The sequence below is a fragment of the Ovis canadensis genome, chromosome 14 (genome assembly GCF_042477335.2).
Source record: "Ovis canadensis isolate MfBH-ARS-UI-01 breed Bighorn chromosome 14, ARS-UI_OviCan_v2, whole genome shotgun sequence".
NCBI classification, from domain to species: Eukaryota; Metazoa; Chordata; class Mammalia; order Artiodactyla; family Bovidae; genus Ovis; species Ovis canadensis.
In genome coordinates this window covers 48,943,534-48,971,197 of record NC_091258.1, presented here as the reverse complement: position 1 = coordinate 48,971,197, position 27,664 = coordinate 48,943,534, and the positions used below count along the sequence as shown (strand labels likewise).

The following is a 27,664-nucleotide window of genomic DNA, read 5'->3' as shown; positions in this document are numbered from 1 at the left end:
TTACTTTGGCATCCATGTGATTTGCATTGAACTACATGACTCAGTATCATAAAGTAAAAATAGGACTTAATCTCTTCCTTGCCTGTTCAGAAGGTGACTGCATATGTGTGTTGTGTTCTGCACTGGAGAGTAAAAAGATTAATTATCGCATAAATTGAACTACCTGCATATCCTGATTAGAGATTGTCACTTAACATCACATACAGGCAATGACATTAATTTTTTTTTATTCATACATGAGTCTCTGTCTTATAAAGCCTTTCTTTATGCTCATACATTATTACTTTCACTCAAGGTTAATCAAGAAGGTTTAATCCTTGTACTGAAGCCAAACAAAGTAAATATCAGCGGATACAGGAAGATGTGGGTGGTATTTCTGTTCTTCTTGGGCTCAAAAAAGAAAAAAAAAAATCCTTGGAGTTCTTAGGAGAGAAGGAAAGGCCCTGATGATTTGGTAACTCTTATGGATAGGGTTTCTGAGGAGGAGAGGCTCCTCAGAATTTTCCAGGAGGGCTGGTTGTGTTGAAGAATCTGAACATGCAGTCACTGGTACACTTCCTTGGAGTGAGACTGAGGCCCTTGGGATCCCTAAATCCCCACACTAATGCAGCCCTTCTGGGAAAATCCCCCAAGTCCTTCGTGTTTCTTCAGGGCGCTCAGCAGTCCCCAAGGAGTGGAGCTGTCCAAGGTTCTGGAGCGCTGGCCTCAGCCCGCCTAGAGAAAAAGCAGTTTTAGGGCATGGAGTAGGAGCAAACTCTGAGGACCAAGGCCTCTGTGAGGATTTCCCCACAGCTGGTCACAGAATGGAACAAGAGAAACAGCTGTAGATGACCTACTGCATCACTTTGAATGGACCCAGCAGCAGTCCCTATTTAAAGAATTGCAAGCTAATAATAAGAGGAAACATTTCTGAGTCGGGCTCTTCACATGTAAGAATGTATTTAATTCTCAGAGTCCTATGAGGTGGGTGGTGTTGTTATTCCCACTTTCAAGATGAGCAAATGAAGCTTCGAGAAGAAAGGGGTTTGCCCATGGTTATATAGATCAGAAGGAGCAACATTTATGTTCCAATCTGGATATCTTAAAACTCCAGAGACTCCTCTTTACCACTGGTTTTTTCCCTACTGCTATTGTAGAAGAAATATTGAAGTATTGTCATGTCCTCTCAGATATTCTAACCAAATTTTACAGGAATTAAATTGGGGCCCAACTAAGATTCAGACATAAATCACAAAGAGTCCTTTCAAACTGAGCAAGCCTATTGTCACATATGTATGACATTTTATCCTGACAAAGGGCTCCTAACCTGAACTTGATTACCAAAGAAGGAGAAAGGTATATGACCCTCATGGCCAGTGGTGCTGGGTTTTCTTTCCAGCATGGAACTGTTTCACAGGAAGCCAAGCATGCAAGAAGAGAGAGAGAACCATGAGGATGCTGTTATTATTCAACAGAGTTCATAGAGAGCTAAAAAAGTAGGGCTTATCTTTATTTGCTAGCATCCTGTTCCAGTGCTAAGAACACTTGGATATTGTTAAGAGGCTTCTTCCACCCATTCCCACTCTCAGATTTTTCACAGCAAACTTTCTAACACAAAAATAAATTTTTCACTGTTTTAAGCCTCACCTAATCTCAGGGAAACATCACATTTCTGCCTTCATGTCATCACAACCAATGTTCCACTTCCATATGTGGCTACAGGAGTCCTGAAGGTGGGCAGGTTTGGGGCTTGACAGGCTTCAAGCCACATATCCTCCAGGTGGCAATGCCAATTGCCCTGGTCTTCCAACACACACACACAGGAGGCCTGTGCCTGAGGACTGCCCGTGCAGTTGCTGCAGGTTTGGGTGTCTAAAGAGAGAGAGAGAAACAGGCTTGTGCTTTTTCTCCTCTCCTTAGAGCTCAGCGTGCACAACACCCAGGCAGGGGGCCTGGCCTTTTAAGAAACTGTTTCACGTTATGCTGGGTCTCCAAGCCATTTTGAGCAACTCCTTCCCCTTCTAGGTTGGGGTTTTGCAAGGCTCTGACGTCTGGAGCAAAAGCTGCTATTGCTTCCCCCCAGGGCATTTGGAGGCCAAGGACTGGCTCCCCATCTGGGTCTGCTCTGACTCATATGACTGCAGACAGATTTGATTGTTTTCTTATTTAGAGTCATTAATTAACTCTCCTCAGCATCAGAACAGCATGTAATAAGAGGGAGACCATTTGCGGGGGTCTCTAGGCAGCCACGCCTATAGCTGAGCACCATCTCCTTGGCTAACAGGATCAGGAAATGGTTTCTAATCCTGGCTATTACCCTTCAGAAAACTTAGACTGTCAGGGTTTTAGGCTAATATGAGAAAGGAAATAAGAGTATAATTAATTGCTAAGGCTGCTATAGTCACTCCAGCAAAAACTGAGAGGCCCAGGGGTCCCTCAGAGAACTGGATTTTCCTTCATTCAACAAGCATTTCTTGTGCCTACAGCATGCCAGGCACAGAGCTGGGCACAGGGATCACATTTCTCCAGCTTGGGATAAGCCCTGTCACACAAAAATTGTGCCTGGAAAGAGGAAACGGCTGCAGAAACCCTGGAAAGGGTGTGTGCAGTAAGCAGAAAGAGATTTTTAGAAATGGAAAGAAACAGTAATCACAAACCATCATCTTTTTTTTTCTTGCCCACGCACACATGGCATGTGGAATCTTAGTTCTCCGACCAAGGACTGAACCTGCATGCCCTGCATTGGAAGCATGAAGTCTTAACCACTGGACTGCCAGGGAAATCCCCATCCCCTCTCTTTTAACATGAGGAAAGAGGCTGAGGGAAGTTGAGGGTTGCCACTGGCCACAGCCCCAGTTAGTTGTGAGAACTGAAACCTAGATTTTAGAACTCCTGAGGTATGTTCCCTGGGTTGGGAAGATCCCCTGGGGAAGGGAAAGGCTACCCACTCCAGTATTCTGGCCTGGAGAATTCCATGGGCTGTATAGTCCATGGGGTCCCAGAGTTGGACACGACTGAGCAACTTTCACTTTCTTTCAAGGTATGGTCTTTCTGCTGTCCTAAACAGCTGCTATGTTTTATTACATTATCCAAGGGGCACATTTCCATTAAGGTAGCCTTTTATGGTCCAATCGTAATGCAAAACCTAAATTTAAAGTTGAAATAGAAACAAATAGGTGAAATAGGAAAAGGAGAATGCCTATTTATATCTGTGTTGTCCAGTATAATAGCCATATGTGGACTGAGCACTTGCGCTATGGCCAGTCTGAATTGAGACTGGTCTGAATTGAGACTAGTGCTTTAAGTATAAAATATACACCAGATTTTAAAAAGCTAGTATGAAAACATAAAATAGCTCAATAATGTTTTGGATAAAATATAGTAACATTTTGGATATATTCAGTTAAATAATGATATTAAAATTAATTTCATTTGTTTCTTTTTACTTAGCTGCTGTTATCAACAGAAGGGATTCATAGAATCTTACAAGACAGAAGCAGGAGAAAGAGAAACAATTTTCAGATAAATCAAGCGAAAGATTTACTACTAGTTAAAACATGATTGAAAACATTTGCAAGTATAAGCTCATGAATTACCTTGATGTTGGCCCCATTTTCTTGCCAATAAGAATACTAGGGGAGAAAGAGAAAGACAAATACTGTATATTTTTAATGCATATATATGGAATCTAGAAAGATGGTACCAGTGTTCCTACGAAGGGGCAGCAAAGGAGACTCAGACATAAAGAACAGACCTTTGAACTCATTGGGAGGAGAGGGTGGGATGATTTGAGAAAATAGCATTGAAATATACACATTACCATACATAAAACAGATAGCCAGTGGGAGTTTGATGCTGACACAAGGCACCCAAGGTCAGTGCTCTGTGACAACCTGAAGGGATGGGGTGACAAGCAAGGCGGGAGGGAGGTTAAGGAGAGAGGGGACACATGTATGCCTATGGCCAATTCATGTTGATGTACGGCAAAAACCATCACAATATTGTAAAGTAATTATCCTCCATTCAAATAAATGTTTTAAAAAGAATACTGGGGAAATATTTCAAGCCATTTACATAAGCATATGATGAATAGACAGATCAGCTAACTGAATTATGCACAGGGCTTGACTTCGGCTAATGAGTTGAGGAAGAGGATGATTAGAGGGTACGTATAACAGATGACCAAAGAGCTCTAAGTCTCTTGGACTCCAAGATTCCTCAGGGGAAATGAGAGCCTTGTGCTTTAGGAGAAATATGCTGGACAGGAGTCAGACATATGTGAGGTCAAAGCTGCTCTGCCACCCACTGGCCTTGATCAAGACACAGAGTTTTAAGCACTCAAAAAATGACAGCTATGACTAACTGGGATTTCAGGTGTTCTATAACAGAAAAGTTTCTATTCAGAACCTGCACGGTTTTCTCGATAATGCTACTGCTTCATTCCTCATCTTTTCCTGGTCCCTATGGAAGCTAAAAGGACAGTTTCATTTGATTGTGTCTACACCAAAACATTGGGTCTCAATAATGTGGGGCACACCTCCCCATCTTTCATGTTCTCATCTGTCCAATTAACTCACGTGAGGTTCTTTGGGATGGTGAGGCAAGCAGCAAAATGGGCATCATTCTGTGATACTTAAAGTTCTAACATTCTGATATTGGTATTTAGAGCACTTTACATGCAGTTTTACTTTAAAAATAAAGGGATGTAAATCCAGAAACCATAGCCCCAGGAGAATGTGGCCGTGGTCCCTTTACTGCACAGCTCTGAGCGAGTACATCATTGCTATCCTTTACCATCTCTTTTCCAAACGTTTGCTTTCCAGATCAAAGAAATACATGTTAAGCTCAGTGAAGACTTATGTTAACAGACCGTGTTGGAACCAAACTCCTTCCTATAGACTAGTCCCACGGGAAGTGCAGGAATTCCTGGAGGTGTTTTAGAAGGAGAGAGACACAGTCAGAAATCCTGGATCAGTGTGGTGGGTAGGCTGATGTGGAGAAGAGCCTGGAGGTGGGCTCACCCTGGTTCTGTTGAGAGGCCCCTGACTTCCATGGACTTTAAGTACCAGGGCTAGGTTCTTCGGGGATAGAGTCTGGTCTTGAAATGTATTTTCCCCATCCATTCACTTTTTTGTCCACTCAACAGATACTGAATGATACATAGCTGGGGTGAGGAGATTTGAGAAACCTTGCTTTGGAGGAATCCAGGGTCTGGCTTGGGGTAGAAGGAAGGCCCACATGAAAGGTAAACTGAGGAATAAGGGCTGACCTAGCCATAGGAGGCCTATTGAGGTGGGTTGGCTATGGCAGTGCCAAAGCTGTGGATCTCAACCAGACAGGCCTGACTCTGCATCTCAGCTCCATGACCAAATATGTGATCTTGGGCAAGTGCTTTAACCTTTCTGAGCTTCATTTTCATCATCTGGGGCAAAGAAACCTACTTTTCCTGGGCTGTTACAACCTTACATGGCAACATATAAAGAAAATTCTTAGGATAATGCTAACTCTCCTTTACTGAGTGGCTACAGTGCATCAGGCATTGTGCTCAGCCCTTTAGATATAGAAAAGAGCTCCTGTTATTATCCTTATTTTATAGCTGAGGAAAGCAATGCCCAGGAACTTCCAGTAACTTGCCCAAGGTCACACAAGCAGTAAGAAGTGGGCAACCTGACTGCGGCGCCTCCTCTTAACCAGTGTGATTACTGCCTCCCTGGCTCAAGGTCAGCAGAAACACAAGAAGTTCTTTTGAAGGAGGGCAGGGTGTTTTGTGGGTCAGCTTGAGGCGAGGTCTTCTGCTTGGTCTTCAAGGGTGGGGACAACATGGAGAAGCTCTGAAGGGTAAGTAGGGTGGGGAGGGCAGGCAGGGAAGAGCTGTGACCAAAGAAACAGGGCTGGGGATGCTGGTGGTGTATTCTGGAGGCCCTGAAATGGAGAAGAGAGTTTCAGTAGGAAATGGATGTTTGGAAATAAGGGTTTAGAAGATCTATGGGTAACAAGTCTTGGCCAAAAAGAAGTTCATAGACAAAGAAAGGGTTGTAAAATCTGAAACTACCAATTTGGGGCATCTCACTGAAATGGGGCATTTTGTTGCAGTATGGAATGCGCTCATCAAGCATGCCCAAAGCCAGAGCTTGTGGAGGGTGTGGCCAGATAACACTTCATCCAGCATTCCTACCAGTGCTCTTTGCTTTTTAGAAAACGTGCATGGACTTGTCTCTCATTCAGTCTTCACAAAAGCTCTAGGCAAGAGAAGGGTGGGAGGTCTGCTACAAGGGTCACTGCCTATGTCAAGTGACAGGCAGCATGAGCTGCCAGGAAGCATATATTCCAAGCAGAGTGCCCAAGTCCAGGCATAAAGCTAAGGAGGGCTTTTTCTGTGAAGGAGGAGGCAGAAGGTTCGCCCCCTGGGCTGAGACCTTTTCTGTGTGCTCCAGGAGGCAGGCAGTATTATCCTTTGGTTCATGATTCTCCAGTGACAGCCCTGAAGGGCTGTCTCCCAGAGTGGCTGCTGTGCCAGCCTGCGTTGGGGTCACTGTAAACCCCACAGCCCATTCTGGATGCAGCACCTGTCAATCAGTAACCCCTCCCATGCAAAGAGTTTGTTTCACAAAAAGGGATTTTTGGGGGAGACTTGCCATCTTGAAATTGTTCAGCTTATTCTCTGCAAACTGCGGGGACTAGACACCAGACCCATTCTCCTTAGTCAGATGAGAAGGAAAATCTATCTTTTCTAATGGCTGCAGTCACTTCTGACCACCAGATTTCTCTCCATGGCTATGCTTCTAATAACAATGGAAAACAAAGGCAGGAAGGGAGAGGGACATGGATGCGGCACTTCTTGCAAGAGGCACCTGCGGTTCTGTGAAGGGTGAGAGGCAGTGGGGAGGTAATACTCACAGCTATACAAGAGTCCCTTGATGAGTGGAGGGGGAGTTTTGATGTGCAAGATGATAGAAGATGAAAGAGATCATGGTGCTGCACTGCGTTTCCTCTGGAAAGTCATGCGAGTTCCAGATGCCCTCTACATTTCTGGAAGGATAAATCCACAGTTTGGCAAGGCCATGCAGATTTTGACAGGTTGTCCAGGGAGCAGTCCCTAGCGATTACAAACATAACGCTAATAAGAAATGACAAACACGTGGTAACGGAATGTTAAGGGCTCAGCTGGTCATTGACCCCAGTAATGATTAATGTGTGTCCACACACACTGAGCGTGACAGAGTGGAATGGTGACTTCTGAAGAATAACATCAAATTGAGAAGTCAGAATAATAATAAAGCCATGGATGTTTGGAATGGCTGGGTATCAGAAAGCAGAGCTGTAGTTTCTTCAGAGCAGCTTTCCAGCCAGGTCTCTTTTACCTGATCATTCTGAGCCCCAGGCTCTGACATGCCAATTCTTAGACATTCCCAGCACAGCACCTGCACCCACTCTGTGTTAAGCCCTGCACTAAGCATTGGAGAGATGGAAGTGAATGAGACACAGTCCCTGTCCTTAGGGGGTTAACTGAATCTAAAGTAGAACATGGAGTACAGAGTAGGAGATGTGAAAATGAACACGGCTACTCTGTGTTGTTTACTTATGAGTGCTGCCTCACCTGTAGCCTAGCCGCCGAGCCAAACTGGTATCTTAGAAATATTGCTAACCAAATCGAAGCAGCTGGGATTCCAACTATGGACTCTAGGGTAGCAGAGTGAGGGCAAAGGAGGCATAGGCTGGTGTATTTCAGAAACCTGTTGCATACATTCAGCAAAAATGTTTTTTCTTTACACGTCTCCTTTGAAAGACCCATTCTTGAGACCCTTTGCCTGCAATTAGAGCATGCTGCCACAAGGGGCACCATGAAGCAGTGTGGCCCAAGCAGCTATGCCCCTCACAGGCACAGTCAGCTTAGCAGAGTTTTTCAGTTATTCACCTTCAGAAGAACATAATTTTAAGTTAATTGATCATAGAAAGATTGCATACTTAATAGAGCCAAGAAGTGATTACCTGTTTATAGTGAGTAGACAGTGAATTCATCAACATTCATTTAACAAAATTCATGTGTGCCTACTGTATATAAAAAACAGCGAAAAGTACACTCACTCCTGTCAGGAGGACAAACACACAGATAATTCCCGTGCAGCTAGATAAATGGTATGATGGAGGGACGAGCAGAGAGCACTGGAACGACTATCACTGACAGCGGGAATCATACACACACACACACACACACACACACACACTTGTTGGGTCTGGACATCAACACCTGAGTCAGAGGGTTTACACCAATTCATATGAAGGAAAAAAGCAAACACGTCAAAATATTTTGAAATACTGTGAAGAATTGGAATCAGCCTGTTGAGTGACCTTGGATATGTCGTCTACATCTCTGGACCTCAGTTTCTTCATCTAGTGCTCCAAGAGCTGGACAGTAGCCATTGTGACCATGTGGGTCTTGAGCAGCAGGGAGATTAGAGTGATGACCTTGACTCCAGTGGCCAGGCGTGGCTTTGTCCCTCCTTGGCACCTGCTTGTCTAGACCCTGATGATGCTACCTCTTGATTCTGGCTTAACGTTCCAAGGCTTCCCAGAGGATTAGCTGAGGTACTGGTCCCAAAGAAACATGGTGTTTGTGATGTGTCAGCCTCTCGTGTCTGATGGAAATGGTCTAGCTCTCCTGAGTAGTTATTGGCTCACCACCCTCCCCAGGAGCCAGGCTGGCCCTGTCAAAGCTCTGACCAGTGCAGGCACCCCCCTTTGCACCAGCTGGTCTTCTGACTTCTCGCCACTCTGAGGAAAGCCTGGGTCCTGTCAGGCAGAGGATCCCTGGTGGTAGGATAACCCCACCCTCGCCTCTCAGGTCCTACAGAAGATGAAGCCTTGTGATAATCATTTAACAACATATACATGTATCAAATCATCACACTGTTCATACACACACGTTAAAACCTACACATCACGTGTGATTACTTCTCTACAAAGCTGGGAAAAGCAAAAAACAGACAACGATGAAGTCCAGCCTGTCTTGTCTCTCTCTGGAGACCTTCTTGGCCTTAGCAGACTATCCTCCCCCAAGCAGCCCCATCTGCCTTTCCCAGACCCCAGCCCTCCCCCATCTGTGGCTGTGGTACTGTCATCTCTGGAACTGGCATCTCTGTGGTAGAGGATACAGAGGAGCAACTTTCTTGCATAAATTTAAAAAATACCAGAGTGTTTAAATTCAAATAAGTCATTTAAAGCTGTTAATTACCCCATAGAGAGAATACCTGGGAGCAATACCTGGTTAAGAGAGAAGACAAATTGAGGCCCTGAGAAAGCCCTCACTGAAATTCCATTTACAAGTCTTAAAAAGCACACCCACCCCCGCCCTACATACACACACACACACACACACACACACACAATATTTTTTGGCATGTGGAATCTTAGTTCCCCAGTCAGAGACTGAACCTGTGTCCCCTGCAGTGGAAGCATGAGTCTTAACCACTGAACTGCCAGGGAATTCCCAAAACAAACATAATAATTTATGTGCCCACAACACTGTAAATCAACTATACTTCAATTTTAGGAAAAGAATATAAAAAAAAATTATGTGCCTGAGAATTTTCACGCTGGAGACTGACAGGCCCTGAACCACCTGTCTAGGCTGGACCCCGCCAGCTCCGGTCTGCCATTCCCCACCCACCCTCACTCTGGTCCCTCAGCCCTGGGACACTCTCTGCAGAGAGCTCACCCCTGCCAGCTGGGCCGGGTCTGCTCAGGCCACTTTTCTCAACCAAAGGCCAACAGGCATTTCTTCTCAGGGCTTCCACAGGCAGCAATAATGATACTTCCTGCCCTCTCTCATCACCATCATCGCCCCAACCCCCCGACCCCTGCTGGCTAGAGCCTGGATGGTCCCTCCATCTTGCTGGAAGCATGGGGCACCTTCTCTGGAGAGAAGCTCCTGCCCAGCTATGCGGGAACTCCCTTCCCAGAGTGAGCAAACAAAGAAATCAACAGAGGGCCTTTCAGCTATTCTGCAGAGGGTGTCACCTCCCAGAGGTGCTAAGGGCCAGGCTGAGATAAGCAGAGCTGCTTACAAACCAAACACAGAGACAAATTAAGACTTTGTTGGAGGCCATAGGATGCAGACCAGTGGAGTGAGAAACAAGATGTCTCCCTTCCAAATCACTGTGGAAGGTAAAAGAAAGCATCAGCTATGGCTCACGAAAGTCAGAAAAGAAATGAAATGCAGAAAACACAAGACAAGATGACAGAAGGCCACCCGAAATGATTGGACAATAAATGAAAAGTCTTTCCCATTCCCTTGTTAGAAGACAAAGGCTCTCGGATTAAATAAATACAAGAGACTCACCTAAAATAAAACGATTCCAGAGTAGGCAAAGCTATACCAGGTAAATGCAAACAAAAGAAAAAGCGTGAGAGGCTCTGTCAGACAAAGAACAATTTGAAGCAAAAAGCAGCGTCAAGCAGGATAAAAAGGGTAATTTTATATTCATAGGAGCAATTGTGAAAGCATAAATGTTCTGAACATTTGTACACTTGGTATTTTAGCATCAAAATACTTGAGGCAAAAACCTGTTACCATTAGAAATACAAGATGAAGACAGTTGTGGGCATAAATTTACATACTACTCTCAGTACCTGACATCAAGTAACCAAAATATATATAACAGAAAGGAGGAATTTAATGAAGATGATAGAATTGAAAGGTGGGTGCCGACCTTTGTAGCAGTATGAATGATGTTGGCCATGTTTTAAAAGACCAACCCTAGATTGATGCTTGTGGTATAAATGTTAAATTGTGTATAAATATATATATATGGCTGAATTATAATTGCAATTAAAAAAACTCTAAACCACTGACAACCTACAAAAGCTGCTGAAAGAAAATGTACCAAAATGTTAACATGTAGTGTGTTCAGAAAGGGTGGAAATTAAGTATTTAAAATTTTACTTTCTACTTTCTCTTCCAAATGTTCTTTAGTGATCATATCATATTCTAATGACTATGTAAAAACAATTGGAAAAAAAAAACAAACTGTAAGACTGTCCCCACAACATAGGATTGATAATTTCCAAGATTTGGGTAAAATTTTAAAAACACAAGCAGCAAAGGGAGTCCCAGCAGGCTCCACACAGCCTGGGCCTCTTGCCCGCTGCCCTCCTGTTCACTCCCTCCTTGAAACCCTCTGCTTCTTTGCCCTGAGGCACTGTGTTTCCCCAGCCCATCTCTTCTACTGTGCCTTTCAATCCTTCCGCCCTCTACTGACAGCTCAAGCATGGCTGCCCCAAGACAGATCTCAGTCTTTCCCCCTCTGCCCACACCCCTGGTGACCTCACCTACTCTTTTTATTTTAAAATTATTTATTTGGCAGTGCCAGGTCTTTGACCTTCTGTTGTGGCATGTGAGATCTAGTTCCCTGACCAGGGATTGAACCCGGGCCCCCTGCCTTGCAGGCTCAGGGCCTTAGCCACGGGACAGCTAGGGAAGTCCCCTCACCTATTCTTATAGAGATGTCTAGCTCCCCTCCATATACCAAGGACTCCTAAATTCATCTCTAGCTCCAAGTTCATCAAAGTTCCAAGTACATCAACCTACAGACTGGATGTCACACTATATGTGGGGGTCAGGTGTGGTGGACATGACTTCAGAGGAAACTACCACTGAAGCCCCTCTGAACATATAACAAAGTGGGGCAGGACTGATTGAGTGTGAAGCAGGGATATTCCAAGGGGTGGTCATGACAGCATTTCATCATCCAATCAGATGTAGGTTTCATGACAGACTCAGAATAAATCATCATCATGAGCAAGGCCCATTTGAAAACAAAACCTATGGTTCTGATTTATAGGTCTATGAATATGTTGTTGCAGTAATCAAGAAAAACAACAGTCAAATTGTAAAAACTAGGTCCAGGCTCCCCTGCCCCTTGGAATGCTCACCCAGGGTCCCTCAAATCCCCTTCTGCTCACCACACACATCTAGCCGCCAGTTCAGTGCATAGATCTTGATCTAGCACCAAGATTTGCTGGGCAGTGGTTTCTGGTCGGGCCTCCTGACTTTTCAAGACAGAGTAGAAAGTCTGTAAATAGCCTAGTCTTTAATCTACTGGCAAAGGGAGTGAGATGAGATGAGGTTGTGTGCCCGCTGATGTGGTATGGTAATTTAAAGGTACACTGTCTTTTGAAAATGACCAAAATAAACTTAAGTACTAATTCTAACCATACATGCTTATCAATTTCAGCTCTAAGTACATACTCTCATTGAAAAGTAAATGACTTTAAGAGAGCTTTCTAAAATTGTTCCATATAATTTCTCTTGCATTCCTAGGTCTAGATTGCTATCCAGTTACTGTTTTATTCTGAAAGGCAAAGATGCATGGGATCCCTCTTTCGAAAGGAGGTTACATGAAATACTATGCAGCTACCTGGTTTGGAGAAGAGAAGTCATTTCTAGGGAATCATTTCATGTCTGACTCTTTGGGGCCCCATGGACTGTAGCCTGCCAGGCTCCTCTGTCCATAGGATTTCCCAGGCAAGAATCCTGGAGGGGGTTGCCATTTCCTTCTCCAGGGGATCTTCCCGATCCAGAGGTCAACCCTTGTCTCCTGCATTGGCAGGTGGATTCTTTACCACTAGCACCACTTGAGAAGCCCTTTCTAATTCTCAAACTCTTCTTAATCATGAAAAGAATTATCTCTACCATAAAATACTGTTATAGAGTCATATTTGCTCATATAAAGTGCCTTATACAGTGTCTGTCATGAAGCAGGAGCTCTGCGAAAAGCAGTTACTATTCTCATATTAGTGGCTTGCAGCCTCCCTGCCCTAGCCCATGCACACGATGGAGGGGAGTCCCAGTTACCCCAGTTTCCCCACGTACAGCTCGACCTCCACATCTTTTCCCTTCCTACTCTAGAACCATCAGTAGGCACATGATTGAAATGGAAGTGAAGATAGGAAAAGCTCCTAGAATGTCTACCTGTTTGTTTTTTAGGTATTGGGTTGGCCAAAAAGTTTGCTCAGGTTTTTTCAGAAGATGGTATGAAAACCCAAACGAACTTTTTGGCCAACCCAATAAGATAGTTTCGAACTTTATTGCTTTTATCATCAGTAACAAATTGGTAGTGCTTCCCTGGTGGCTCAGTGGTGAAGAATCTGCCTGCCAGTGCAGGAGGCACGGGTTTGATCCTTGATCGAGTGAGACCTCACATGCCACAGGACAACCAAGACCATGTGCCGCAACTCCTGAGGCTGTGCTCTAGAGCCCACGAGCCACAGCTCCTGAGCCTGTGCACTGCAACTACTGAAGCCTGCATGCCTAGAGCCCACGCTCCACCGCAGAGGGATGCCCACACACTGCCACTAGAGAGTCACTCCTGCTCACTCCAACTAGAGAAAGCCCATGAGCAGCAGTGAAGACCCAGCACAGTCAAAAATAAACAAACCTTAAAAAAAACGAAAAAACTAGTTGCTTAAAAAAAAAAAAAACTCAGTGAGGATGCATCAATGTTTAAAAGATAAGTCCCAATTATTTGAGAATCTAGTTTCTCAGAACCAGCTATAATATCACTTCCCTGGGGATCAGAAGCCCTAACATCCACCCCCTCATCCATCCATCATGTGAGACCTGGTGTTCTGTCTCCTTGCCCCAACCAGACTCTCAAGCCACTGGGTATCAAGGGCCAAATTTCTTACTCCCCTAAACCTTGTTCTCTCCCCCGTGGCATGTTTTTAACTGACAATTAATAAATATTTCATGAATAAATGCATCTGAAATCTGGCCCCACTTTTGCACCTCCTTGCACTGGGACTGGCAAATGTGTGTTATGAGCCAAAATTAGGTCAGGTGACCTGGCTTCCAGCAATAATGTGCACAGAAGACAAGTGATTAAATAATGCATGTCTACCCACTCGACACGACATTCTGCAGCCAGTGGAAATGATGCTCTTGAAGACTCAAAAGCCACACAGAGTTGCATCTAACATTAACTGAATAAATAGACCATAAAGAGAATTCCCAGGTCCAGCCACCACACACATGGGTGCAGATCGAAGGGGGAAACCTAATAGAATTTGTTGCTCTGAGACAGGCACAATTCCACATGACGTATTTTCAAATTCTCTTCTGTAATGTTTGGTTTTCATGCTGAACAGTAGGGGTGATAAGGGGGAAAGGCCCCCAAGGTTGGAAATTAACCCAGGGCTTCTACACAGGCACATGGCCAAACTCAAGTGTGTGAACTCAAAATGAATGCTAAGGAGCTGAACCAGGGAAAGGAGGGGTAAGCCAGAGTCCATTCAGGAGTGAAATGTAGACTTGACCCAAAATAGCTGTCATGTTCAGAGTCCGGATTAATCCTCCTCTTAGTTTATTGACATCTATGAAATTGATTCTCGCCACAGAATCACAACCTGTGGCCCTGGCATTGCAGTCGATAAAAAGCGTGACTGGGGAGGCAGAAGAAAGCAGCTGCTCCAAATATTTGCAGAGGGACACTGTAGTGGGCTTTGCTGAGGTTTACGTGTTCTCTCTGGGAAATGTTTCTGTGCATTCCCAGAAAGTAAAAGAAAGGGAGAGAGGGGAAGGGGAAAGTGGGAGGTAGCATTATGTGGGTAGAGGAGCTGGCAGGAAGGCCAGGAGAGCAAGTATTGCCTCCTCTCACAATCACCCTGGAAGCCTGGCCCCACTTTAAATTCCTCACTGCAAACCCAGAAATTACTCCACTCTCTTCAGATGAGGGGCTCTGTAGTAAAGAATCTGCCTCCCAAGCAGGAGACCTGGATTTGATCCCTAGGGAAGATCCTCTGGAGAAGGAAATGGTTCCCCACTCCAGTATTCTTGCCTGGAGAATTTCCTGGACAGAGGAGCCTGGCAGGCTACAATCCATGGGGGTCGCAAAAGAGTCAGACACAACTTAGAGACTGAACAACAACTTCAGATGGGCCCCACTATTTGGTCTAGGAAGAGCTTCCTTCCTTGATCCTCAAGTTCTTCATTTGGTAAAAGAACTGGGAAGGGCACAGCCCAAGGGGCTGGTAGAGACTCATGTTGACAAGGAGAACTAGGATAGGCTTGTGTCAGCCTTGAGCTACACAGCTCTGCTCATCCCCAACCAGGCTGCAGTTGACCAGGCTTCACTGCAGGCCAGGAAGGAAGGGGCCATCACATGAGCACCAAGCTCCCACTGAGAGCAGAAATGACGGTTCTCCTGGACTCAGTGTTGTAGCCCCAAGGCCCAGCATCCCTCAACCCACCCAGAGCCTTCCCAGGAAGTCCAGCTGGGCACCAAGGTTGCCAGAGCAGTCAGAGTTCCCTGGTCCCCAGACACAGAGGCTGGTGGAGTTTTTAGAACAACCATGCTCCAGGACAGAGCATGAACCTGCCTGCATGTGGTTCTGACTGGTTGGTACCTGGCTCTGTAAGTGCAAGTGCAAGTGTTAGTTCAACTGTTTGTGACCCCAAGGAACCCATCAGTCTCCTGTGTCCATGGGATTCTCGAGGTAAGAATACTGGAGTGTGTTGCCATTTCCTTCTCCAGAGGATCTTCCCAACCCAGAGATAGAACCTGGGTCTTTCACACTGTAGGCAGAGTCTTTACCATCTGAGCCCCTATTACACTGAGTGTCACCCCAAAAGTGCAGGGTCTGGCAGGCAGATTGGACTGAACCTACTACGTCCAGCAGTAAAGCAGACCGCCTTGGCTTTGCCACACAGGAGCCCAGATTTCCAATGACACAGCTCTTAGCTTCCTTATACCCTAGCCTCCGGGCACCTGGTGGGCCAGGACCAACTCCAGATCCATAACCCTGCAGGAGCCTAGACCCTCTCCCATGTCCGCCTCATCTTCAGCACCTGTTGTGCAGCCATCACAGAGGGATCACCTCTCATGGGGCAGCAAGTTTGGGCACATCATTGAGGCTCCCCTGGCTGGAACAGGCTAGCCTGCTCTGACTGTCCACTGGGATTTCTGACCTCACTGTAGTTCCCAGAATCAAGAGCCTGACTGATCACGGCCTGCTCTGGGTGATTTGTACATAGCACCGTGGCCACCTGTGTCCTCATCTGACCCTCTCCATCCCCTAGTCCAAGCTCAAGCGCAGATGGAAGGTTCCTGGGTGTGGGAACCTCAGGGAGGTCTTATAAACTTCCCAAACACTGCTTCTTCTTCTTCCATGATCAGAACATGGAAGGAGTTGAATGTCCCAAGTCTCAGCATCACACCCTGGGAAGGCCCTTTACTCCCTATGACTACTCCTGCAATCAACCTCCTGCCCTTTTGGTCCAGACATCCAGGCTCAAGGCAGTATGAGGACAAAGGGTAAATCCATCCCAGCCCTTGAAGGCCCATGGGAAGGATGCCCCTCTGGAGCAAGTTGCTCAGGCCCTTCTGGCGTTGCATTACTACCCCCACATCTGCAGGGTGCAGCAGAAGCGGGCGGAGGGGCATATTCAGTTTGCAAAACCAAAAGCGGAGTGGCCGAGGCAGCCTGTAAGGCTGTCCTATTCAGTGTTGCCTCTGATGCCTTGTCAGGGATCTTCCCAAGTCTTTCCGATCACAGGCAGTTTATTGCCCTCGGCTTCCAATATTTTTTCCACGGGCAATGCTTGGGCAAAGCTTCTAGGGCAATGTTCACAGAAGCAAAGGGCCTTTGAATTAGAAAATCACAGGCCGTCAGCCACTGTAAGTGGAGCCAAGTTAAGTATGTCTCCACGGTGATGTTTATTTTCCAGCTCCCAGGATAAGGCACAGGCTGCTTGGATGCTCCAAAGCAAACAAATGAAAAGGTTGTGGACGGAGGCACACACAGCTCACAGGAAGTCTAGGGCACCTGGCAGAGGTTCTGCTTCCCCTCGGGGCAGAACCACTAGCTGACACTGAGAAGACTTCTTTCCTTCGCATTCATGGGGCGTTAGCTCAGAGAACAAGGGACTGGGTCCTCGGGTGAACTCATCTGATACCTGCCTCCACTCTCCAAGCCCCTCCTCTCGCCTCTCCCTGCCCACTCCTCCCTCCCTCCTTTCCGTGATTTAATGTCTCAGCTCCCACGTCTAGAGGTGACTGCAGAGGCCTCACCCACTGAGGCCCGGACTCACCCACTGAGGCCCAAGCTCACGGCAGGCCAGCTTGGGCCCCGGCCATTTTCAATTCCCTGTCCTCTTCCTATGACCCAATTCCAAGAGTTGCACAGGTCCTGATCTAGCGTCATCCTGCTGGTTTCTCCCCACAGCCCTCGGTATTAGTCCAACACAGTAGCCACTAGCCACATATGGCTGTTTAGCTTAAGTTAAAAACTCAGGGGACTTCCCTGGTGGTACAGTGGGTAAGAATCCACATGCCAGTGTAAGGGACCCAGGTTTGGTCTCTGGTCTGGGAGGATTCCACAGGCCACAGAGCAACTAAGCCAATGTGCCGCAACTACTGAACCGACGCTTAGATCCCACCAGCCACAACTACTGAAACCTGTGCCCCCAGAGCCCGTGCTCCACAACAAGAGCGGCACTGCAATGAGAATCCCACGCACTGCAACACAGAGTAGCCTCTGTTCACAGCAACGAGAGAAAGCCCATGGGCAGCAACAAAGACCCAGCGCAACCAAGAATAAATAAATAAATTAATATTTTTAATATGCAATTTTTCAGTCACATTTCACGTTCCCTATAGCTATGTGTGGCTAGTGGCTGCCGAGGTGGATAGCCCAGACACAGAACACTTGCATCATCACAGAAAGCTCTATCGGACAGTGCTGCCCAGGGCCTCAGGATATCTTAGGGGCTTCTTTCACTAAATGCCTTCCCAGTTCTTCCCAGCTCTTCCCTGCCACCTGCAAGTCTGACAACCAGAGAGAAGTAGAAAGGCCATCTTGTTGGAATCAGACAGACTGAGTTTAAATCTCTGAAACTTGGGAGCTGAGCGACTCTCAGTATCTATGAAATGGTAGAAATCATGGACCTAAGCAGATTGATGAGAGGATTGAATGAGCATGTTTAAAGCACCTGGCAGAGAGAAGTTCTCAAATGTATTGTTGTTGTTCTTATTAATAAGGCAGAGAGCATCACAGGGCCGAGGCCCAAGTCTGGCTGGTGGATGTAAACGCAGGCACAGCCACAACTGGGAAGCAAGGGCCGTGCCAGAAAGAGTCCTGAGGAGTGTAGATCTGTCTCGGCCTCTTGGGTATATTTCTATGTGGGGTGCTATTTCCTCATTGGATTGATTTTATATCAGTTGTTAGGAGCTTTCCATTGTTGCATGTTTTCTGAAGCCTGTCTCTCCCTCGGACACTCAGCAGCTGCCACTGGAAATGCCATCAGTGAGTCACTTCTGTAAGAACCATGGTGAGCTGCTAGGCCAGCTGGCTATCGAGGCGGCCATGGGGAAACCCAGAGGAACTTCCTGGTCTGATCATGAACTGCTTATCAGTTTGACCTTGGCCAACCTGCCCACTGTTCCCTCTTCTCCCAGTGCCCTGTCCCCATGGTGACAGGGTTGCCGTAGACCAAATGAGGTTATCAAGTCAACATTCATTTCCTTGTGGGTGTACCTATGTCTGGCCCCCCTGGAACCTGTTTCTGCATGAAACTTTAGACACTCAGCACACATGTTGCCTGAATGGCTGATCATAGTAAAATCCTGTTTAGAACTATGCTCTGCACTTTGCAAAAATGGGTCAGAATGATTAGTGCAATAGATAAGAGAGCCTAAAATAGACCCTCTTTTATTTTTAACTTTGTTCTACTCTCTGAACTCTAAAGATTTTCCTTAGAAAAATCCAGTCCATGGTCAGTACCAGGGGTCTCCATTCCTTTTTTGGTCAAGCCCACCCCCTTAGCACTCCTCTGGGAACCCCCAAGTGCCAAGTTCTGTGCTGGTGGTACATCCTCAACCTCAGGGACACATGTGCAGTTGCTGTCTTTGCAGCGTAAGACAAGAGAGGAGGGGCTGGCACCCCCAGGTGTGTCCCTTCTGGGTTGTGTGCATTGCCCTCACTCAGCAGGGCTGCCTGTTCTCCAAATCCCTGCCACTGGGCACTAGCTGGGGGTGGGCCTGGTCCAAACATCTTGTCTAGTATCCACCAGCCTCCCAGCATAGAGGAAGTCTTCTCACAGCTCCAACAATCCAAAGAGCTTAGGATCTGCTGCTTCCCACAGGGCCTCCAGCTTCCTGCCTCTGTCCACCCAGACTTTTGTTATGCCTTCTTCCCATCCTAGATCTGCTTCAGTGGCCTTAGGGGCCTCCCCTTGTTCCCCTGGCATCCAGCTGAGTTTCCTCTCATTCCTGCCATGTCCCCCAGATCCAAAGGTTCTCTTGGGGAGATGAGGAAGCTGGTCCCTGTCCCTCCCCACTGGGGGAAACCCAGCCACTGACTCGTCACATGGAGTCTTTGAACCCTGTGGCTGGAAGGCACCCTCTTGGCCTGCAGGGCTCCTGCCTATACTACATCGGCCCCAAGCATCATTGTTGTTGTTCAGTTGCTAAGTAGTGTACAACTCTGTGATCCCACTGGCTGCAGCACTCCAGGCTTCTGTCCTTCACTATATCCCAGAGTTTGCTCAAACTCATGCCCATTGACTTGGTGATGCCATCCAACCATCTCATCCTCTGTCATCCCCTTCTCCTGCCCTCAACCTCAACATCAGGGTCTTTTCCAATGAGTCAGCTCTTCGCATCAGGTGGCCAAAGTACTGAAGCTTCAGCTTCAGGATCAGTCCTTCCAATGAATATTGAGGATTGATTTCCTTTAGGATTGGTTGGTTTGATTTTCTTGCAGTCCAAGGGACTTTGAAGAGTCTTCTCCAGCACCACAGTTTGAAAGCATCAGTTCTTTGGTGCTCAGCCTTCTTTATGGTCCAACTCTCACATCCATACACAAAACATCCAACTTCTTTACAATAGAGGAGGTTCCCCTCATCAGTTCCAGCCTTGACTGTGGGCCACCTCTAGTGACATCCATGAGGATTATCTTTTTGTTCTGTGTGCTGAGAATCTACAACCAAGAGTCTAAAGCCAGAGTTTCTGATTCTGCCCCTTTGAAGCCTATTATTGTCTGATGATGTGGGGGTGGTATGCCATGATGGACAGCATTCTATCAGTTGAGGCCCAGGCCTCTCTTCCACCCTGTCTTGTGAGATTTCTGTACCTTTTATTGGGGACTGTTTTTTTAAGGATCTCCTCTGGTTTACAACAGAGTCACCAGGGCCACAGTTTTGCAGGAGAACTACATAGCATATATTGAGCTTTTGGGTGCCTGGCACAGTGCTAAAACATTCTGTGAGAATTTTCTCATTTCTTCCTCTCAACCATCTTATAGACGAGAAAACTGGGGTTCAGAAGTGAAGTTACTTTACCCAGTCATGGCACACTTGGGTCCAACCCTACTTCCATGATGCCACACACCCCTGGCACCCACCGCCAATGCTCTCCACGTAGTGTCCAGGAGTCATAAGGGTCTCCAGAGAGGCCTACTCCTCTGCAACCCCCATGACACCACCTGGAAGGGCGAGCGAAGTGGGCAGTAGAGCAGGGCTCATGCCCTGCAGGAAGGTGCAAGATTCAAAGCCTCCAGACAGCATCTGCAGGACAGTGATATTATGTCATGTACACACAGAGTCGCTCTAGTGGTATAAGGACATGGAAGCACTCCCGGCCAGAGAGGGGGATCAGAGGAGACAGTTGTCCCAGTGGCAGGACAGGAGGGCGGTGATCACCCCCTGGCTCTGGGCACCGACCTTCCATGCTTCTGTGTGTGCTGGCCCAGCGTCTCCCCACCACCTCAAACCCACACCTGAATCCCTGAAGGGTGAAGCCAGGGCTCTGCAGGGGTTTCCTCTGATGGAGCAAAGGGAAGGGCTAGTAAGGAAGGCAACATCTGGAGAAGGTGGAACCAGATCGTCTGACTTTGTGCAGGAAGGGCCTGCCTCCCTTTGAACAGCAGTGCTCCCCAGTCCCTGCTCACCTCGACCTCTTACCCTCATGCTTTTGGCCATGTCCACCCCAGTGTGGGCTGCCCCACCCTCTACTGAGGCCTCTGGGTGGTCCATCTTTCCAACGCCACTGAACAGCAGCCCCCACTCAGGCCCTGCTGGGCTCCAGGGCTGCCCACGCCAGCCTCCATGACTTGCTGCATCTGTCAGCCTGTTCCTCCATGCTCAGGGCTCCCCAAGGCCTGGAACAGGGCCAAGCTCAGAAATATCTGATAGCAGGTAAACAGTGGGGTGGGCCAAAGGCCCCGTCCAGGCCTGAAGCAGAGGTATCCCAGGACAAGTTTGGAGCCCTGCCAGGTGTGGTCACAGAGCAGGCCTGAACAGGATGTTCTTCAAGCTCCCTGCTGTGTCATAAGGAGGGCAGAAAAGCTCAGTCAAGATTCTGGTTCTGAGGACTTCCATGGGGGTCCAGTGGCTAAGACTCCATACTCCCAGTACAGGGGGCCCAGGCTCAATCCCTGCTCAGGGAACTAGATCTCACACGCCACAACTAAAGATCCTGCATGCTGCAATCAACGCCTGAATTAATTTAAAAAAAAATCCTGGCTCTGACAACTAACTTGACCCAAACACATCACCTCTCTGAGCCTCGGTTTCCTCAACTGCAAGATGGGACAATACCAGTTCCAGCCTCAGAGGCTGTGATCAATGAACTCTTAATTTTGCAAACAACCACAAGTCACCCCCCCAACCCCAGGACAGTGTGAATGTGATCAGTCATAACCAAAGCCCTATAAACCAGGGCAGGTCCACGTATATGTACAATGGTAAAAGAAACTTCCTGTCAAGGAGAATCTGACATTTTTAGCTGGAAAGGGGCCTCAGAAATCCTAACTGTAACCCCCTCACTTTGATGAAGAACCAGTGTGGCTCCACCCAGGCGCTCCCACCTCTGCCTCCCTCACTGTGGCAGATTAGCCCACAGGAGGCAGAGATTCACTCTTCTCTCCCTGGAGGTTAAACTGAGGGGAAGCAATCTGCCTTCATCTCAGATCTGTGCCTCAGGGGACATTGCCCCCACCCGTCTCTGTAGATCCTTGGCATCATCCACCTATGGCAGAGACCCCCAGTAGCAACCGGAACTCCTCCCCACTGCTTCTCCCCTTGCCGGGCACTTCAAGCCACTGGGGCTCATACTTCTGTGACAATGGCGAAATTCGCGTTTTCCTCCTCCAAGTACCTTCCTATCTTCTGTCACCCACACTCTTCTGGCCCATTTCCAGGGGGCTCATCCCTCTGTCTTGCCCAGGTCCCAGCTCAAATGAGGGCCAGACCTGGAACCCATGGCTTCCCCCATTCTGGGCAAGGAAAGAGGCTGATTGTGATTTTGTGTCGGCCTGGGCAGAATCCAAACAAACCTCTTCTCTTGCCCAGATTAAACAATACCTCCTACTGGGAACTTCTGATGTAGTTGGACGATGCTGAGGAATTTATTATCTCACAGTTTCAGAGGTCAGAAGCCTGAAATAAGCTTCTCTGGGCTCAAATCAGTGTCAGCTGTTTGTCACTCCTTCTGGAAGCTCCAGGGGAGAATCCATTTCCTTGCTTTTCCTAACTTCTAGGGACTGCCTATATTCCTTGGCTGATGGTGCCCTCCTCCATCTTTAAAATACATCACTTCTGCTTTTATCTGCCTGTCTCCTTCTGCCACCTTTGGCGTTACTACTTCCTCTTACAAGGACTGTTGTAATTACATTGGGCCCCCTGGATAATGCAGGCTAATCTCTCCAGGTGAAAATCCTTGACTTAATCACATCTGCACAGTTTCCTCTACCACGTAAGGTAACGCAGTCACAGGTTTCAGGGATGAGGGCATGAACACCTTTCAGGGGCCACCACTCAGCCCAGGTAGGCAGGTCACTTAACCCCTGAGCCTTGGTTTCATCAGGTGGATGAACAAATGCCCACCCCCAGACTCATGTGAGTCAATTCAGAGGTGGCCTGGCATGTCCACGGCCCAGGAGTGGAGGCTGAGTGCTCAGTGCTGGGCCTCAATCCCTGGCCAAGCCAGAAAGGATGGTGCCTGGGAGACGGGAGGGAACTGCAAGGGGTTTGGGTCTGGTTGCTCCCTCTGACATGACTTCACTGGGGAAGCTGGGGAAGCCCATCTGCACTAACAATGCCAAGTTGGTCACAAGTTCCCTGAGCCCAGTGCTGGACATGGAGGGCATAACTGCCCAGTGGAGTGGGTCTGATAGCCCATAGCCCCTATGGGATCCTCCTCCTTCCTCATGCTGCCTCCAGGTAGTCACGAAGTCCTGTCAATCTCCTCTCTATCGACATGTACACACTGCTATATTTAACATGGATAACCAACAGGGACCTACTGTATAGCACAGGGAACTCTGTTCAATGTTATGCAGTAGCCCGGATGGGAAGGGAGTCTGGGGGACAATGGATACATGTATATGTATGGCTGAGTCTTTCTGCTGTCCACCTGAAACTGTCACTGTTAATTGGCTATACTCCATTATAAAATAAAAAGTTAAAAATCTTTCTAAATGCCTGTCAAGCTCCTTCCCTCCACTGACACAGCCCACTAGAGTCCCATCCCTGCTCCCCTGGCTCATCACCACGGCCTCCTCTTGGCCCCACGGCCTCTGGCCTCCCCCTCCCTCACCTCCCACACGTATCTCCCTGAACCGTCATCTCAAAGCATAAATCTGACCCTGCCCCTCCCTTTTGTGGTTCCCCCACATCCTTGGGTAGAAGCCCACGTTTTCTACCCTGAGTTACATGGTCCCTTCCCACCTTCCCACCGGCTCCAGGTGTCAGAGCCACAGTAGGCAAGCAGCAGACACGTGAGGGTAGAACCGGGAGTGGAGGGTGGGGGTTGCTGCAGAGGTGGTGCAGGGCCAGGCCTGACCAGAAGGCCCCATGTACAGGCACAGTGGGTTTCAACATGGTGGAAGGTGCCAGCCGTGGACTACATTGGCTCCCCGTTAACTGAGGTGGGCCAGGGGGTGGGCACCAGGTAGCACCCAGCCAGGGAGCTCTTGGCCTGGACCTAACTCAAATGGGAAATGGCTTCTGAGTACTGGCTATTATTTTGAAGTCTGGAACAACAAGCAGGAAGTCTTTTCTCTGCAAATGATTCTGGTCAAACCCCAGGGATGAGGAATGCCCACTGGGGCCTGGCCAGGCTGAAGGCCAGGGCTTGCTAGGGGAGAGACTTGGTGTCTTCTTGCATCAGCTAAAGACATGGAGAGTGAATCCAGGGCCCCGGCATACCTGAGCCGCAGCCATGAAGCTTAATTAATGCTTGCAAAGTACTCGGAGGCCTTGGCTGAGAGGCCTCCCGTGAATGCAGAATGTCCTTATTAATCACTGCCGCAGCGCCAAGTGGGATGGCTAGGGGGGCAGCTGCCTCCATGCCCAGAACAATGGACGCAGCAGAGCAGTTAAATTGTGATTCTGAAGAGCGGTCCTGATCAGCTGGCTCAAAAGCAGCTCAGCCAGGGGAGGCAGGCCTGTGTGGGCGCCACTTAACTCACCTGGCCGTTATCTCCACGCATTAAGTAGAAGCAGTAGAACCTCCTATCCAGCTGGGCCGGGATCACGATGAAGTGCCACTTATCCTGGTAACCAGGCTGTACACCTTTGCAAGGGTGAGACCAGCTCTGTACCAGGCTGGGTATCTTTGGGCAAGTCCATCAACCTCTCTGAGCCTCAGTTTCCTCATCTATAAGGAGTGATAATAATAATATCTTCTCCCTTATAGGATTGTGAGATTCAAATGATATAGTACATGAAAAGGCCTCGTGCCTAGAGCAATGGTATCAATAAAATAAGAAGAGCCATAGCTGGTAAGGACACTATCACGTGTCAGGCACCCATCTAAACACATCCCATAATTAGGCACTGAGCCCCATTTTATAGATGAGGGAGCCGGGCACAAAGAAGTCAAGCGACCTCCACTTTCCCACAGCCAGTGAGAGGCGGAGCTGGCCTTCAGACCCAGGCAGTCTGACTCCAAAGTCTGTTCTCGCTCTGACGCTCTGCTGTCTTTATCATTGTTGTCATCATCCTTGTTTGAGGAATAAGGCGGTGTGCTTCATTACCACCACCACCATCACCGTCATCATTGCTCGGGGCAAATGCACCAGCCACTGCTTGGAAACTGGACCCTGAGGCATCTGCTATGTCGAGCACGGGGGAGGGTCCCTGGTCATCTCTGACCCTCTACCTGCCATGGGAAGGGAAGAAACTTATTGAGATGGAGGTGAAGTATGTGGGTTTTCTCACTCATCAAAATTCTGGAGGTGCAAGGAAATGTGTAGGTAACGGGTTTTTAAGAAAAAAAGTCAATATATGCTAAAGAGACTGAAAATGAAGCCCTGCCCCACCTGCTTCCTCAGGCTGTGCACTGAGGGGGACAGACAAGGGGCTGCCTGTGTGTGATAGAGTAGGACGTCCCTGGTTCCCCAGGCATCAACTGTCCCTCTGCACTGACTGATCCCAGAAAGGAAGGCTCTTGAAGCCTGACCTGAAGGGTCATCAACCCTCAGCCTCCCCCCTCACTAGTGGCCATAGCACCTCAGTGGCAGCTCCTCCCAGATTCACCTGGCCCCTCCCAAGCCAGCCTCAGGGGTGTGGCCTGCTACCCCTCACCCTGGAGTAAATGCCCAGCCAGGTACTTGCTGGGCCCCAGCCTCCCCCTACTTCTTTGATCCTCTCACCCTTCCTGAGGTCTGCTCCTACAAAAAGACCAACCGGGGCTTCCTCTGTGCCCACCTGCTCTCCATCCTGCCCTCACACCATCCCCGTGTCCTCCCTAAGAGGATGCACCCAGGAGGCCTGTCCTAGACCTGCCTGCGGGTGGTTCCTGCTCCATACACCTCACCCCCAAGAAAAACTAGCATCTCCAGTTTCACACCCAGTTCTGGATGAGCTCCAGGCCAAGGGTCAGGTCCGTGTGGCTTTTATGAGGGGAAGAGTCAGGGACCTGTTGACCTTAGGGACAAATAAAAGATTTTCCCAAGCCACCACCCTCTTGAAATGGGCTTTTCTGTTCCAATACAGGTTCCAAACTGGTTTGCAAGATGAATGAGTGGCACGCAGGGAGTGAGGGCAGACTACAAAATGCTCAGAAACCCTCCCAAGCTGGCTGGGGGAGGGGAATGTGGTGGGGATGTTATTCTTTGCCTTTTCCACTTGCCTTTTGGGGAACGTGTCCCTGCAGGAAAGTAAGTCTCTCACCCGAGGGAAGATCTCAGCTTTAAAAAATTTAGTGCAATTTTTTTTTATATCAAGCAGTTATATTTAAAGTATTCAAAAGCCTAGATTTACATCGTCTTGGTTAAATTACTCATCACCAATCTCTCATCTACAACCTTTTTTTTTTTCATTTTCTGAAGGTTCAGTTTACATGAAAAGGTTCTAGTTTTTCTCCAGTCAAGTATGTGCTCATTTATATCATGAGTGTTTTAATTGTGTATCCACCTGCCTGGATAAACAATCTGTGAACATCTCCACTGGCCCTGCTACTGGTCCACACAGTCTGCTGGGAGCTGTGGCTGCCTGGGTGGGCATCCTTCTTCCACAAGAAAGTGTAAACTCAAGGGCCCAAAAATGCATCTTGGTTAACAGCCAGCATGTGACAGGGAGTAATGAAGGAGATCAGATTACCTGGAAGGACAGGTTTGCAAGAGCAACACAATTTCATTTAAAAAGTGTTATTAATGTCTTCCATTTATTGAACAGTTGATATGTATTAGCCATGTGTTTACTGTATGCATCTTCAAAATAACCTGATGATACAGGCATTAGGCCCACTCTCCTGCTGAAGAAACTATGGTTCAGAGAAGTTGTGACTTGGCAAATGTCCCACCTGATAACCAGCAGCCAGGTCTGTCTGACAACACAGCCCTATTGCTGTGTGTATGTGCTTACTCATTTACACCTCACCTCGTTCCAAACAGACATGAAGGCAACTCTGAGAGAGTTGCATGATATGGCAAAGCAACCCAAATAACAATACTGAGGAAGGCGTGTTAAGGGAACTCAGAAGGTACCAGGGTGTCTTGCAACACAGAGAATGGGCTCCAAGCTTCCTGCAGCCAAAGCAGAGAAAGCCCGATCGTGAGCCCTGTTGTTGATGTTGGTAGCATAGCTACAAATCAAAGACAGACTAGGTCTTGCCTGACCTAGTGGCTCAGTGGTAAAGAATCTCGGGTTCGATCCCTGGTGTGGGAAAATCTCACATGCCTCAGAGCAGCTAAGTCCATGAGCCACAGCTGTACAGCCTGTGCTCTAGAGCCTAGGAACCCCAACTACTTAGTCCATGAGCTCCAGCTACAGAAGCCCTGTGCCCTGGAGCCCGTGCTCCTCAACAAGAGAAGCCACTGCAATGAGAAGCCTGCACACCGCAACTAGAGAGTAGCCCTTGCTCCCTGCAACTAGAGAAAAGCTTAGGACAGCAACAAAGAACCAGCACAGCCTAAATAATTTTTTTTTTTTTAAAGCCCAGACCAAGGGCCCAAAGCAGCACAATTTTTTTCTGACTTCTAGTCCAAAACCATGTATCTCCCAAGCAACCTCTTAGGAAGGCTTGAGTGTAAGAACAGAACACCCGAGATGCCTCAGCAGCCCTGACGCAGCCCTGACACAGCCTGGCCAGGCAGGCGGCTCTGGATAGAGAGTTTGGGAGTGCGGTGTGTGCTGGGTCAGCCCTGCCTCTCTCTGAGCTCAGCCACGACAGCTCTCTTAGACTGG

The 27,664-nt window shown here is 47.9% G+C and overlaps 1 protein-coding gene and 1 long non-coding RNA gene across 4 annotated transcripts in view; one reads left to right on the top strand and one right to left on the bottom strand.

Annotated features, from left to right (window-relative positions):
- SMPD3 (sphingomyelin phosphodiesterase 3) overlaps positions 1-27,664 on the top strand; it is an 81,713-nt gene that overhangs the window by 3,434 nt on the left and 50,615 nt on the right. The window lies entirely within an intron of this gene.
- Positions 211-27,664, bottom strand: part of LOC138418647 (uncharacterized) — a 51,099-nt gene continuing 23,645 nt past the window's right edge. For 2 of the 3 annotated variants that reach the window (XR_011248671.1, XR_011248670.1), the window contains 3 exons: positions 24,445-25,136; positions 6,877-7,075; positions 211-714 (listed from right to left, as the gene is read on the bottom strand). This is a non-coding gene — a long non-coding RNA (uncharacterized lncRNA). The remainder of the gene's footprint in view (positions 715-6,876; positions 7,076-24,444; positions 25,137-27,664) is intronic. The other variant, XR_011248669.1, reaches the window with a different exon arrangement.